This window comes from Dipodomys ordii, unplaced genomic scaffold, assembly GCF_000151885.1.
Source record: "Dipodomys ordii isolate 6190 unplaced genomic scaffold, Dord_2.0 Scaffold55, whole genome shotgun sequence".
NCBI lineage: Eukaryota > Metazoa > Chordata > Mammalia > Rodentia > Heteromyidae > Dipodomys > Dipodomys ordii.
The window spans coordinates 2552390-2566734 of NW_012267271.1; positions in this window are offsets into that span (position 1 = coordinate 2552390).

Genomic DNA, 14345 nt, shown 5'->3' on the forward strand with positions numbered 1-14345 from the left:
CTGTGGCTCAAGTGGTAGAGCGCTAGCCTTGAGCTGAAGAGCTGAGGGACAGTGCCCAGGCTCAGAGTTCAGGCCCCACAACCAGACCCAAAACAAACAAACAAACAAACAATCCTGGGTACAACCAAAAAGTAAAGAGGCTATTTTAGTTTTAGTGTTCCCTATGGGGTTGGCTGAGACTGTCATCAGAAGCTTGTCAAAGCACCATTTTGGGCTGGTAATGTAGTTTAGTGGTAGAGTGTTTGCCTAGCATGCATGAAACCCTGGGTTTGATTTCTCAGTACCACATAAACAGAAAAAGTCAGAAGTGGCGCTATGGCTCAAGTGGTAGAGCACTAGCCTTGAGCACAGAAAGGCTCAGGGACCATGCCCAGGCCCTGGGTTTAAGACTCAGGACTGGCCTCCCCGAACCCCTACAAAATAAGCTCAATTTTCCCTTCCTGCTTCTTCTTGCTCTTTTTCCATAGATATGGCTACGTACCCTACTGTTCTTCTTCGTGACTTTATTCCTGGGAACTCTACCAGCCCTTCTTTCCCACTTCAGGCTCCACATGTGAGCCAGTTAAACCTTCTTATATGTCTTTCAGATCTCCCTTAGATCCCCAGTCCTATACACCCTTCCAGCTTGTGTCTTTGTTCTCTTCTGTAGAGACATTTGTCCCTAGACCTCAGCTCTTTATCCCACTTCTTCTTCAAGCTACCAAGTTTGGTAGCTCACTGAGTCCCCAGTGCTGGCCACTCTTCTTTTTTTCTTTGTGCATGTGTATTGGTCTTAGGGCTAGAACTCTGAGCCTGGTTGCTGTTCCTGAGCTTTTCAGCTCAATGCAAGTGCTCTACCACTTGAGCCACACACCACACCCAGTTTTCTGGTGGTTTATTGGAGATAAGAGCCTCATGGACTTTTCTGCCCAGGCTGGCTTTGAACAGTGATCCTCAGATCTCAGCCTCCTGAGTAGCTAGGATTACAAGTGTGAGCCACTGTCACCCAGCACTGGCCACTCTTTTTAAACCAGTGGACACCATAGACTATAATTCAGTTGAGAGGTTGATCTTCTTTCCTTCTCATAACCCTCTTGGCTTTGCTGTGGCTATGATTTGATAGTAATTTCTCCCACTCCAAAGTCTCCTTTGAGACTCCTGTTTTCTTCATCTGTCCTTTAGTTATTGGTGCTCTGTCACCTTCATTTTTCTCATCCTCTCCCTGTATGATCTCATGAACTGTCATTATTGCTTATAGCACCAAGAAGTTAATAACTCCTAACCCCACCCCACTCTGGTTCAGACCTCACTCTTGACCTTCCACTCCCACACAACTCTGCTGCAGGGCATCATATACTTTGTATGTGGACAGGTACACACACCACCCTCTCCTCGAACCTGTGACTTCTTCCTTAGTATCTCTGCCCTCTGCTTTTCTCCCAGATAGACTCCCCAGGACTTTCCTGTTTGCACCCTAACTAGCTGCATTATGGAGCTTAACTCTTCTTCCAAACTCCTCTGATTCTGTTGTCTGCCAGGAATCAGGATTTTGAGCCAGGCAGCAATGGCTGGTGCCTATAATCCCTGCTACTTAGGACGATGAGAGCTGATGATCATGGTTCAAAGCCAGCCTGGGCAATAAAGCCCATGAGACTCTTTTCTTCAATTAATTAGCAAAATGCCAGAGGTAGAGCTCTGACTCAAGAGATAGGGTGCCAGTCCTGAAAGGAAAAAGCTAAGGAACAGTGCCCAGGACCTGAGCTCAAGCCTGAGTAACACACACACACACACACACACACACACACACACACACACACACACACACAGCTCAAACACAAACACAAGACTATGGGGCTTTTGAATGACTGCCTGATGTCATGGGAATCAGAAATTGGATTGCCTTTGAAGCCCTTGGGAGCTGTCCAGCTGCTGGCCAGCTCCTGTCATACATCTTCCTTGCTTCCAGGCTATGCTGTATCTTTGTAAGTCTTCTGTCTACAAGTGGCTTTCTTGGCTTCTCCCTGGGCAGTTGAGTACTATGGCTTTCCCAGAATTCTAGGGATTACACACCCTCATTTCAAGCAGTCAGTAAACAAATCAATGCCTTTCAAGTGCAAGGGCAAGTGTCTAGCTGAGAGACTGTTGGTTTTTACCCTGTCAAGTGCCTGCATTTGCTCTGGTGGTAAGAAACATGGCTATGGTGACTTGCAGGGAAAGTGTGAGGTTAAGAGGAAGGATGGTCTGGATAAATATTTAAGATGCGACTTTTTAAAAATAGCAATGAATATTCACAGAAAAATTTCCAAGGATTTATATTTATGCAAAATTCTAGTTTCTTTGCCTGCCTGCCTGCCTGCCTGCCTGTCTTCCTTCCTTCCTTCCTGCCTTCCTCTCTCTCTCTCTCTCTCTTTCTTTCTTTTTTTGTGTGTCAGTTGTGGGGCATGAACTCTGGGCCTGGGTGCTGTCCCTCAGCTCTTTAGCTCAAGGCCAGCGCTCTACCACTTGAGCCATAGCACTACTTCCGGCTTTTCCTGCTTATGTGGTGCTGAGGAATTGAACCCAGGGCCTCATGCATGCAAGGCAAGTACTCTACCACTGAGCCAACCTCCCAGTCCCATGCATTTGTTTCTTATTGCTTTGTGAAATACCATTTTCTTCTTTCCTTCACCTGTCTCTTTATTGTGCCGTTTAGTAGAAAGATGGAAGCAGGAACTGTGGCTTAATGTAGAGAACCTGCCTGGCATGTGGGTTCAATACTCAGCATCACAAATGGAAGGAAAGAAGGAAGAAAAGGAGTGAAATGCAAGTAACATGATAGCAAGAATATTATAATAAAAATATTCCATGAAGCTTGTTCCTAAAAATTAAAAGCTTAAATATATACTCAAGCCACAATTCTGCCCTATAACTCAGTTGCAAATACAAAAATATCTTTTGAGTCCATTTCAATTTTTTCTGCATTTAATCTGACCTAGAAATTCAAAATGGAAGTGATAATCAAAAGTACCATCCAGTTGCTTCTGACAGAAGCAAGTTTATAACCTGTGCATAAGTTTGTAGAAAATAATATCACTAGGCAATCTTTGATAGCCCCCTTATGGGTAAAAAAATAATTTTAGAAAATTTATCTTCAGATCCGCATATTGTAGCATAATTCTTAAGGAAACTTTTACTTTAAATCAGTTTTATTGTAAGTCTAGAAAAGCAACAGGACTAGGAGATGAACAGAATGTTGACAAGAAGCGGGTGAGATAAAAAGAAATATACTGTGTGGCCACTTGTTTTTAAGAAATGAAACTCAGGATTTATACACTGGCTTTAAAAAAATCTCTCTAGGCACACTGTTCAGCAGCTATTTAGATCTTGTCTGAAGTTTTTAGTATGTTTCAAATAAAAGTAGATTCCTTTGTTTTAAGATAGTGATTTTTTGATACTCCATTTACTTAACAATTTTTAGGCATCAATTATATGCTAGGTGTTGCTCAGAATAAAAAGTTGAATGTCAACAGGCCATTTTCTGCAAGCAGTATATGTGGGATACCTTTCTGGAAATTATCATAACAATTATAGATAAACAACTTTTCCTCCTTCTCCTCCTCCTCCTCCTCCTCTTCCTTCTCCTCCTTCTCCTCCTCCTCTTCCTGCTCCTCCTCTTCCTCCTCTTCTTTTTCTTTCTTCTCCTTCTTTTCCCCTGATCCTGTGGCTTGAACTCAGGGCCTGGGTAAGTTTTCCCTCTTGACAGCTCCACTTCCAACTTTTGGGGGTGGTTAATTGGAAATAAGAGTCTCATGGCTTTTTCTGTCTCTTTGAAGGTCAGATCTCAGCCTCCTTACAAATACTATATGATTTCAACAATATGAATTTACAAGAGTAGGTGAATTCACAGATGGGGATGTGGCTACATGGGAGAGCATTTGCCTCAAATTCCCTGGGTTCTGGGTTCTAGTCCCAGCATGGGAAAAAAGTAGTCTATAGAGCAGCAGTCAAGTTCATAGGCACTAAAGGTAGAATGTTGGTTGCTAGGAACTGGGGAGTTAGTATTTATTGGATAATTAAAATGTTCTCAAAATAGATATTGGTGATGGCTACCTAATATGACTATACCTAAAGTCATTGAGCTGCACATGTAAAATGGTAAATTATATGTTATATATCATTTGCTACAAATAAAAAGCATTATACAGGGCTAAGAAGGTGGTTCAGTGGTAGGGTGCTAGCCTTGCATGCATGAGGCCCTGGGTTCTATTCCTTCAGCATCATATAAGCAGAAAAAGCCAGAAGTGGCGCTGTGGCTCAAGTGGTAGAGCCCAAGCCTTGAGCTGAAGAGGGACAGCGCCCAGGCCCAGAGTTCAGGCCCCACAACAGGATAAAAACAAGGCATTAATCACTGGGCTGAGAGTATAGTTCTAAGGAGAGAAGCCTGTCTAGCAAGTGTTCAGATCTTAGTACCACCTAAACAAATAAAAAAAAAGTAAGTACATTTATAAGAATCTGAGGCTGGAATTATAGCCCAGTGAGTGAGTGCCTAGGATACAAGCCCTGGGTTCAGTCTCCAGCAATGCTCTGCCTAAAAAGAAAGAAAGAAAGAGAGAGAGAGAGAGAGAGAGAGAGAGAGAGAAAGAAAGAAAGAAAGAAAGAAAGAAAGAAAGAAAGAAAGAAAGAAAGAAAGAAAGAAAGAAAGAAAGAAAGTAGAAAAAAAAACCAAGCAAACAAACAAATGAAACCACCAGATGCCAGTGGCTAGTGCTTGTAATCCTAGCTACTCAGGAGCTAAAATTTGAGGATCTCTGTTCAAAGACAGCTAAGGCAAAAAGGACCAAAAAAGTGATCTACAATTAACCAGCTAAAATCTGGAAGTAGAGCTGTGACTCAAGTAGTTGAGTACCATCCTTAAGCAAAAAGGCTAAGGGAGAGTTCCCTGGCCCTGAGCTCAAGCCCAGGAACACAACCCCAAGCTCCCCACATACAAAGAGAAACAGGGACAGAGAGGCTATTAGGCTACATTCAGGATAGCTCCTAATATTTCTCACCTCCCGATATTCATTTTTTGTGCCCTTCAAACTCCTTGGGTATAGGTTAGATCTCATGACTTGTTTCTAATAAAAACAATATAGGAAAGCAATAGGATGTTATGTTTGAGATTAGGTTACAAAAGAGTGACTTCTGTCTTGCATTTCTTTTCTTGATGTCTGGCTTCTTCACTCTGTGGGAAGCCATCAGCCATGATGTGAGCTGCCCTATGGAGAAGCAGTGAAGGAACCAAGATTTCGGGCCAACAGTCCTTGAGTACACGGCTTGGCAATGGTCATGTGACCAGCTGGGAAATGACTCTCCTCCCACGTATATTTGAAATGATTGTCACCTTGACTGCAGTCTCAAGAGAGACCTTAGGACAGAGGTATCCAGAGTATACAGATTCTCAACATATAGGAACTGTGGATAATAGGTATTTGTTGTTTTAAGCCAGTTAAGTTTCAGGGTAGTTATACAGCAATGGATCACTCATCCAGGCAGAATATGACAAATCTGAAGCACTATGAATGAGATCTAGTTGTTCTAAAGCTCTGAGAAAAAGGATGAGCTGAGGTGTAAATCTCAAGGATGGTTAATGATAGGCAATGAGTTCGATTTTGGAGGGTAAACGGGTAGGAAGAGAAGAGAAAAGAGAAGAGAGGAGAAGATGAGAAAGAAGGAAGAAAAGAAAATGAAAAGTGCAAGAAAATGATGGATAGAGAAGGGATAGAGAAGAGGAGATAAAGAGAAAAGTAAAGGAAGGAATACAAATAAAAAGGAAGGGGTGGGAAGGTGGCTCAGTGGTAGAGCACTTGCCTTGCATGCTAGAGGCCCTGGGTTCGATTCCTCAGCACCACATACGCAAAAAGAAAAAAGCCGGAAGTGGCGCTGTGGCTCAAGTGGTAGAGTGCTAGCCTTGAGCTGAAGAGCTGAGGGACAGTGCCCAGGCCCAGATTTCAGGCCCCACGACCGGACCCAAAAAAAAAAAAAAAAGGAAGGAGATAGAAACAAAAGCTACTACTCAGCTACTTGGGATGCTGAATTGTGTGGATCACTTGAACCCAAGAGTTAGACACCAGCCTGGAGACCAATATAATAAGATCCTACCTCAAAACAACAATAGCAAAAACAAGCTGGGTGCTGGTGGTACACGCTTGTCCTTGCTACTCAGGAGGCTGAGAATTGAAGATATCGGTTCAAAGCTAGCCCAGGCAGGAAAGTCCATGAGACTCCAATAAACCACTCAGAAAACTGGAAGTGGCGCTGTGGCTCAAGTGTTAGAGCACTAGCCTTGAGCTGAAGAGCTGAGGAACAGCACCCAGGCCCAGAGTTCAAGCCCCACAATTGACAAACAAACAAGCAAGCAAACAACCACAACAAATAAAAATTAAAAAGATCCAGATGCTGGTGGCTCATGCCTGTAATCCTAGCTATTCAAGAGGTTGAGATCTGAGGATTGCTGTTCAAAGCCAGCCTGGGCAGGAAAAGTCCTTGAGACTCTTATCTCTAACCACAGAAACCTGGAAGTAGAGCTATGCTCAAGTGGAAGAGCAATAGCTTTAAGCAAAAATACCTCAGCAATAGCATCCAAGCTTCAAGTTCAAGCCCCAGTACTGGCACAAAAAAATAAAAATAAAGAGAGTGTGGTTGAAGATAGAGAAGGAACCTAGAGATGCAGAGAATTATATCCATTGTTGGTTTTTTATTTTATTTATTCATTTTATTTATTTATTTTTTTGTTGGTTGTGGGCCTGAACTCTGGGCCTGGGCACCATCCCTCAGCTCTTCAGTTCAAGGTTAGCCCTCTACCACTTGAGCCACAGCGCCACTTCTGTCTTTTTCTGCTTATGTGGTGCTGAAGAATCGAACCCAGGGCCTCATGCATGCAAGGCAAGCACTCTACCACTGAGCCACCTTCCCAGCCCCTCCATTGTTGTTTTAAAACAATAACTTGGTGTGATTGTTCTTCTTCTTCTTTCTATTTACGGATGAGAAGGCTGGAAAGTTAAGTAACCTGATCAAAGCCAAGTCCATGGTAGAGCTAGGATTCAAATCCAAGTCTGATTTTAGACCCAGAGATCTTTTTTATTGTTGTGGTTGTACCAACAACAAAAGACAGGCCTGGGCTCTGTCTCTGAGCTTTTTTGCTCAAGGCTAGCATTCTACCATGTTGAGCCACAGTGCCAGTTTGTGTTTTCTGGTAAATTGAAGAAAAGAGTCTCACAGACTTTTCTGCTTGGGCTTGCTTTGAACTGTGATTTTCAACTCTCAGCCTCCTGAGCAGCTAGGATTACAGGTGTGAGTCATTATTGCTCAGCTCCAGAGATCTTACGTAGCACTACTGTGCCTATCATTGTACCCTTTATTAGACACTGGCTTCCTTATTAATTATGATGAGGTTTGTCCACATATACTGGAGACAAGTATATATCTATAGACAAGATAGAGTTTTATTCTTCCCTTAAGAGGAGATGTGTGGAGATGGTAATCAAGGACTGGTATTATCTATTGGACAGTAACTTCCTGATGTCATTTGGGGCCTGGAATCTTAAGTTTCTCCTTTTTTATTGCCTTGTATAGCTTTTCTTTCTCAAGGTCATTTTCTAGTCTTAGATGACTTCTGTAGTTCCAACTATTCCCTGAAGGCTAGGAGCAGGGAAAGGGAAGAAGGAAAAGAACTACTTTTACTAATAAAGGGCTTTTTAAATAGGTTTCTTAGAAATTCCACATAATTCTTCTCAAAGGTCAGAACTTAATCACATGGTTAAACTTTGAAGAGGGCAAGGAGATGGTTTTATCTAAGTAGAAAAGTATGCAGTTAAAATTAAAAAAAAATCAGGCTCCTGATACCAAGGGGGAGACATTGGAAAAGGAAACCAGCTGTTTCTATTGCAGTCATCCATGCACCTTATCTTCCTCTGCCACTGCCTTGTTATCCTTGTTGTACTGGAACTAAAAATTTGAAGATAACAGCTTGAGTTAGCATTCGACCAATTAAGGATATGGTACTCAGCAAGGCCACCTTCACTTCAGATGCTAGCCTTGAGTTCAGGGTTTCCTAGGTCATCTCCACTTCTAATTAGTTGGCTACAAAGTTAAGTATTCCTTTGTCCTCTTCCTCAGATTCAATAATTTGCTAGGATGACAGAATTTAGGAGAGTACTATACTCATGATTATGATATTATTTTTAAAGTTATATAAATCAGGACTGTTAGATGAAGAAGTCAAGGGAAAGGTCTGGAAGGTTCTTGAATACCGAGCTCGTATGTATCTTCTTTTTTTTTTTTTTTTGCCAGTCCTGGTGCTTGAACTCAGGGCCTGTGCACTGTCCTTGAGCTTCTTTTGTTTGAGGATAGCAATCTACCACTTGAGTCATGGTAACCACCTCCAGCTTTTTCTGTTTATGTGGTACTGAGGAATCGAACCTAGGGCTTCATGCATGCTAGGCAAGCACTCTACCACTAAGCCACATTCCCAGCCCATATTTATTCTTCATGGTGTGAGAATTCTTCCTCCTCCTGATGATAGCTGCTTGATGATGGCTTCTTGATATATACACCAATCAGGAAGCTTCATTAAACTTCATTATGTAGAAATGATGGAGGGAATCATTGGCCTTGTGATTAACCTCCATCTCCTGTTCCTTTTCTCTGCTGGAATGCTGACCTGGTTTAGAACCCTAACTTCTTAATCATATGACTGGTCTTTCTGGTGAACAGCTACATCATGAGTTATCTGTTTACCATAAACTCATTTGTGGTCCAAGAGCTCATTGAATAATAAAAGCATTACCATTACTTGGTATATTCCAAGCATTTTCTATGTTCCCTCCCAATATCCCATTACAAAGATAGAGATGAAGAATTTGTTTTGAGATCAAGTTTCCCAGGCTGGCCTTCAGGTAGAGGGCCTTCTGTCTCTCCTTAAGTGACTGGTACTACAGGTATATAATAATAGCCGTTATTTTTTTTTTTTTGAGACAAGGTATTAAGTTGCCAAGTTGGTATCAAATTTTTGGGCTTAGATGATTTTTTTTCACCTCAGCCTCCTGAATATTTGCTGCTATAGGAGTGAACTAACATGCCTACGTCAGATTTTTCTTCTCTTTTCTTTTCTGAGACAAGGTCGTTCTATGTAACCCAGGCTACTTTTGCTTTAGCCCCCTGAATGCTAGGATAACAAGTGTATCTCAATATACCCAGCCAAATATTTTATTTTATTTTTGTGCCAGTCCTGGGGTTTGAACTCAGGGCTTGGTGCTGTCTATGAGCTTTTTGTTCAAGGCTATAACTTTACCACTTGAGTCACAGCTCCACTTTGGGATATATATCTTGTTTAGTGGAGTTAAGAGTCTCACTCACCAAGTACTGGTGGTTCATACTTGTAATCCTAGCCACTCAAGAGGCTGAGATCTGAGAGGACTGCAGTTTGAAGCCAGCCTGGGAAAGAAAATCCAGGAAACTCTTATCTCCAATTAACCACCAGAAAAACTAGAAGTGGTGCTATGGCTCAAAGTGATAGAGCTCTAGCCTTGAGTGCAAAAGCTCAGGGACAGCACCCAGGCCCTGAGTTCAAACCCCATGACCTACAAAATAAAAAACAAAAATAACAAATGAGTCTTACAGACTTTCCTGTTGAGACTGGCTTTGAATTGTTATCCTCAGATATCAGTAGCTAGGATTTCAGGTGTGAGCCACCAGATCATGACCAAATTCTTTCTTTCTTTTTTTGGTTGGTCATGGGGCTTGAACTCCGGGCCTGGGCACTGTCCCTGAGCTCTTCAGCTCAAGGCAAGTGCTCTATCACTTGAGCCACAGTGCCACTTCTGGTTTTCTGGTAGTTAACTGGAGATTAAGAATCTCATGGACTTTGCTGCCTGGGCTGGCTTTGAACCGCGATCCTCATATCTCAGCCTCCTGAGCAGCTAGGATTACAGGCATGAGCCACTGGAGCTCAGCCTCAAATATTTTTTCTTAAATACCTCACTGTAGGAAGATACATTGTTTTCTCACTGACTATTTGGTTCCTTAATCAAGTTCAACTTCAGAAGCTGAACATTTGTCACATGTTACACATACATATCAACTGTAAAGACCAGTTCTAATGAGTCATGCTTAATGCACTGAAGCAATAATATTTTTGGAAATAAGAGTTGAGTTGTTTTCTGAAGTGACAACTAGAAAATGTAACTCTTAGATGCCTAAGTTTTAAAAGAACAAATTGGTTATGTTAAAGTCATGTCTTAAAATATGGTGAAATAACATGCTTATGAACTTGATGAGAAAACTAACAGTTGACTTGAGAGGAAACAGCACAGGGCTATCCAATATGGGGCAAATTAAGTATTACAGGCAATATATTCTGTAGGAGCTCAGAGTAGACAAATGTCAATAAATATAGGCATGGCAAGCAAATTACAGAGAACTAGGGCCCTATGTAGTTATAAAGGAGGGTCTGATATCTCTGGTCTTCATTTTCCTTCTGTAGTGCCCTAAGATATAACAAAGCTTTATTACTTTATATTTTTGTGGTAGTGGGGTTTCATGCTTGGTAGGCATATGCTTTATGGCTTGAATCATGCTCCCAGCTCTTTTTCTCTGTTATTTCTGAGATAGGGTCCTTCTCATTGCCTGTGCTAGCCTGAACTACTATCCTCCTGTTTATGTTCCCCGCTATAGCTGTCATGATAGATATGTGTACCACATTTAACTTTTGTTCTGTTGAGATCATTGGGTCTTACAAACTTTTCTATGTATGCTGGCCTTGATCACGATTCTTGCAATATTTGTCTCCTGAGTTGCATGAGCCATCATATCTGGCTGCACTAGACCTTTTTAGATTTTTTTCTTTTTTTGCTAAGTACCTTGTTACTTATTTTTATTGTCAGTTTGTCTGTTAGGATAGTATGATTTCATGTACAACTTTTTCCCCCTGTAGTTTATAGAGTAATCTTTGCAGCAATACAGATCACAATTTGAATTTAAGTCTTAGCACTTATGGACTTTGTGGTCTTGTGCAAATTCCTCACCTGCTCACATTCTATTTCTTATTTAATAATAATCCTAACCAGGTAGGGCTGTTGTGAGGCTATAATAAGATGTAGTGAAGGGAACACAGAGTAAGTACTGTCCCATCTTAGGGAAGTGATTGATAATGGCACCTGCTGTGATATCCCCACATTGATAATGGAAATGATGATGATGTTAATCTGAACTCATGGAAAGGGATAGCAATGAAGGAACTTCTGCTTGTTTTTCACTACTATGTCACTGTTAGCTTTACAAGAATGTCCACTCACCAAAAGTAAATTACATTTTCTTTGGCTTTTTAATAACTGCTGCCTGAGAAATAGCAACGATGGATTCAGGTACTTAGGATGGTTCTATTCTATTATCTGTGAAGACATCAGATCACTGAGCAGAGATAAGGCAGCATCCAATAGGAGAGACTGAAACAAGCCCAACTGATCTTGGAATGTTTGCAATTAGGAGACACTGTTTATTGGGGCTTGGAAACCAATGTAAAAGAATTTATGCTTTACATCAGTGGCAGCTGTCAATGAGCCTGTAAGGGAATCCTTGTTAGGACTTTCTGGCTTTTTACAGCAATTTGTATTAATGATAACCAAAAGTGAAGCCCTCTCAAGCAGAAGGCCAATCAGATCCATTCACTTACTGCAGAATTAAGGTATTTCCACATCATTGAATGGCCGTGAGTGTAGAGGTGTGTGCCAAGCCTAGCTTCAGATATTAAGACATTTAACAAGTTTGTTTTAATCCTAATTGCTGGCATTTGCTTAACTGTTTTCTTAATTCTAATTTATGTTTTTATGTTCCAGTTTGTTTACATAGCCCATAGTTCCCAATTGCCTTTATTTGCTTAAGTGTTTCTTTAATTTTATTTACATTTTTATATATGTTGCTTTGCTTACATAATTCATTGTTTGGAGTATGCTAGAAATAACTATAAATCCCCATTGCTAATTAGCCTCATCCTCATGACTGATTAGTCAAGATTATGAGCCTAGAAGGAGGGCAGGGAGGAGGCCTAATAGTGAGTCACAGGATCATTGCATTTTAGAGCTGGAAGAAATCTTAGCGTTTAAGGCATCTTTCAGTTAGAAATTTGTGGCTTCACAGCATTAGTACTGGAGAATTATAAAAGGTTGTTTGCTCACTCTTGATCTTTTATCCAAAAGTATATAAGGATTTGGTGACAGTTTGGAAAGGAAGTAAAGAAAATAGAAGTCTCAGTGATGAGTATGTGAACCTCATAATGAGAGCTTGAAGAATCAGAAGCTAGAGATATAAATGGGTCATAGAAGATCAGGGAATATTAATGAACATGAAGGAGGATCTTCTTTGGCGGTAAGTAAGCAGAGCGGATTGTTCTGAACTCCCTCCTCTGCAGCTGTGCAATTGGTAAGGATTTTAGCTTGCCAAACTGTAAGCTTGGCTATTTGCAGTGGGGAGTATTTAAAAGTACACACAACATATGAAGGAAAGAACCTGGAACTGAGTAGCCTGCTTCATTCCAAGAATCCATCTGGCATTTAAAGAACTGCTTGTCCTACATTAAGCCCCGTGGAGTAAGAGCCATTTTTCATATCCTCACACCCCTCTTTTGGTTTCAGGTAAGACAAGCTTATCGAGTTTGGTGAAAGAAGACTTTAGAGAACCACTCAGCAGGAGGAAATAATCAAGGGTGAGACCCCACAAATCTAATATGGGAAAATCGTATTGAAATCCCTGCTTTGGAAATCAGTTTGAGGGCAAGCTTAAGCTACCACATGAAGAGTCCGGAGTCAAAACAATTCAAATAATTCAAAAATAATTTTGAGCCAGGCTTTGGTGGCTCATGTGCACAATCCTAGCTACTCAGGAGGCTAAGATCTGAAGATTCCAGTTCAAAGCTAACCCAGGCAGAAAAGTCTGTGAGATTCTTACCTCTAATTAACCATTAAAATGCTTGTAGTGGAGGCATGGCTCATATAGCAAAGCATCAGCCTTGAGTGAAAAAGCCAAGCAAGAGTTTGAGGCCCTGTGTTCAAGCCCCTGTATCAGCACACCCACACACAAAAATTTCTTTAGTCACTTGTAGACCACATACAATGAAGAGGTGCTATAGATACGCAAATCTAGCTGGAGCTACTAATTTACTCCTGGTATTGGGGTTGATAAGTGAAATCCACTCAATCCCTTAACAAATCCATCTTTAAGTTAAAGCTTCCCCCGTGGCGCCTCCCCCTTCTTTCCGCTTTCATACATCTGAAGGCATCTAAGAGCAATCGCTGCCAAAGAGTAGTTCATGGATTAACAGGAGTTGTAGGGTGTTTAAAATGTTTTTAGCCTTGAAATTAGTTCTGCACTTTGGGCAATTTTCCTCTAACTAGACCTGCTTCTCTGAAACATTTTCCTAGTTTGACTTTCAGGGAAAGTACATGAATATTCTGATCCACACTCAGGTCTCAAACATGCCAGACAAGAGGTTCCCGCTTTAACTGGTCACCCCTTGAGGGACAGTGCAAGGCCCAGCTCAAGCTCCAACTCTAAGCAGCCCACTCTCGGTTTCTATGGCAACCGCGGAGGGGCGGGGCGACCACCCACTCCTTCACAGCCTGAGCCCAGGACCTTTCGAACGCTCCAATTGAGACAGCCCTTTCTTGCCTCTGTCCCGCCCCACTCAGTTCCAAGCGCGATGCGATTGGCCCCGGACCCCGAGTGGTGGCCAGAGGATACCACTTCTTGACGGGAAGAGCGGGAAAGTGTACTAGGCGCTGTCCGAGGCGTGAAGCTCACGGGCTGGCACTGCGGGGGAGCACGAGGTCGGCTTGGGAACGAGATGCCCTCTATCCCAGACACTATCCCCCACATCCATGCTGTTACTATTTGGGACAGGAGACAGGTGCCGGTACCACGTTTGCGGACTGGGACAGTCCACCCCAGGGGGGCGAGGGCGACCAGGCGTTAGGCTCAAAAGCGCGCTCTCCGGACGCCACCGCTCACAGGCCAGAAGGGGCGGGCCAAAGTTCGAGGGCGGTGCTAGTGGCGGCGGCGGGAGGCTCCAGGTCCAATAAACGCGCGCCCCGCCCTCTAGGGGAGGGGCATAAGAGGCGCTGCCCCCGCCTTGCCGCTCGCCCCCGCCCCTCCCCCTGGGCGCCGTGGCCGCTGTGAGTGAGTGGCACTGGCAGCCTGTCAATCCCTCAGCCCAGCGGCCTTCCAGCCCGGTCCGCGGCGGCTGCTGGCTGGGTGCGTGGCTCCGGCGGTGGTAGCGGCGACTTCGCCCGCCCCATCAATCTGCTGTCTGCCCGGCGCGCGGCCCGCCGGGGCCCTCCACCGGGCTCTGAGCCTTC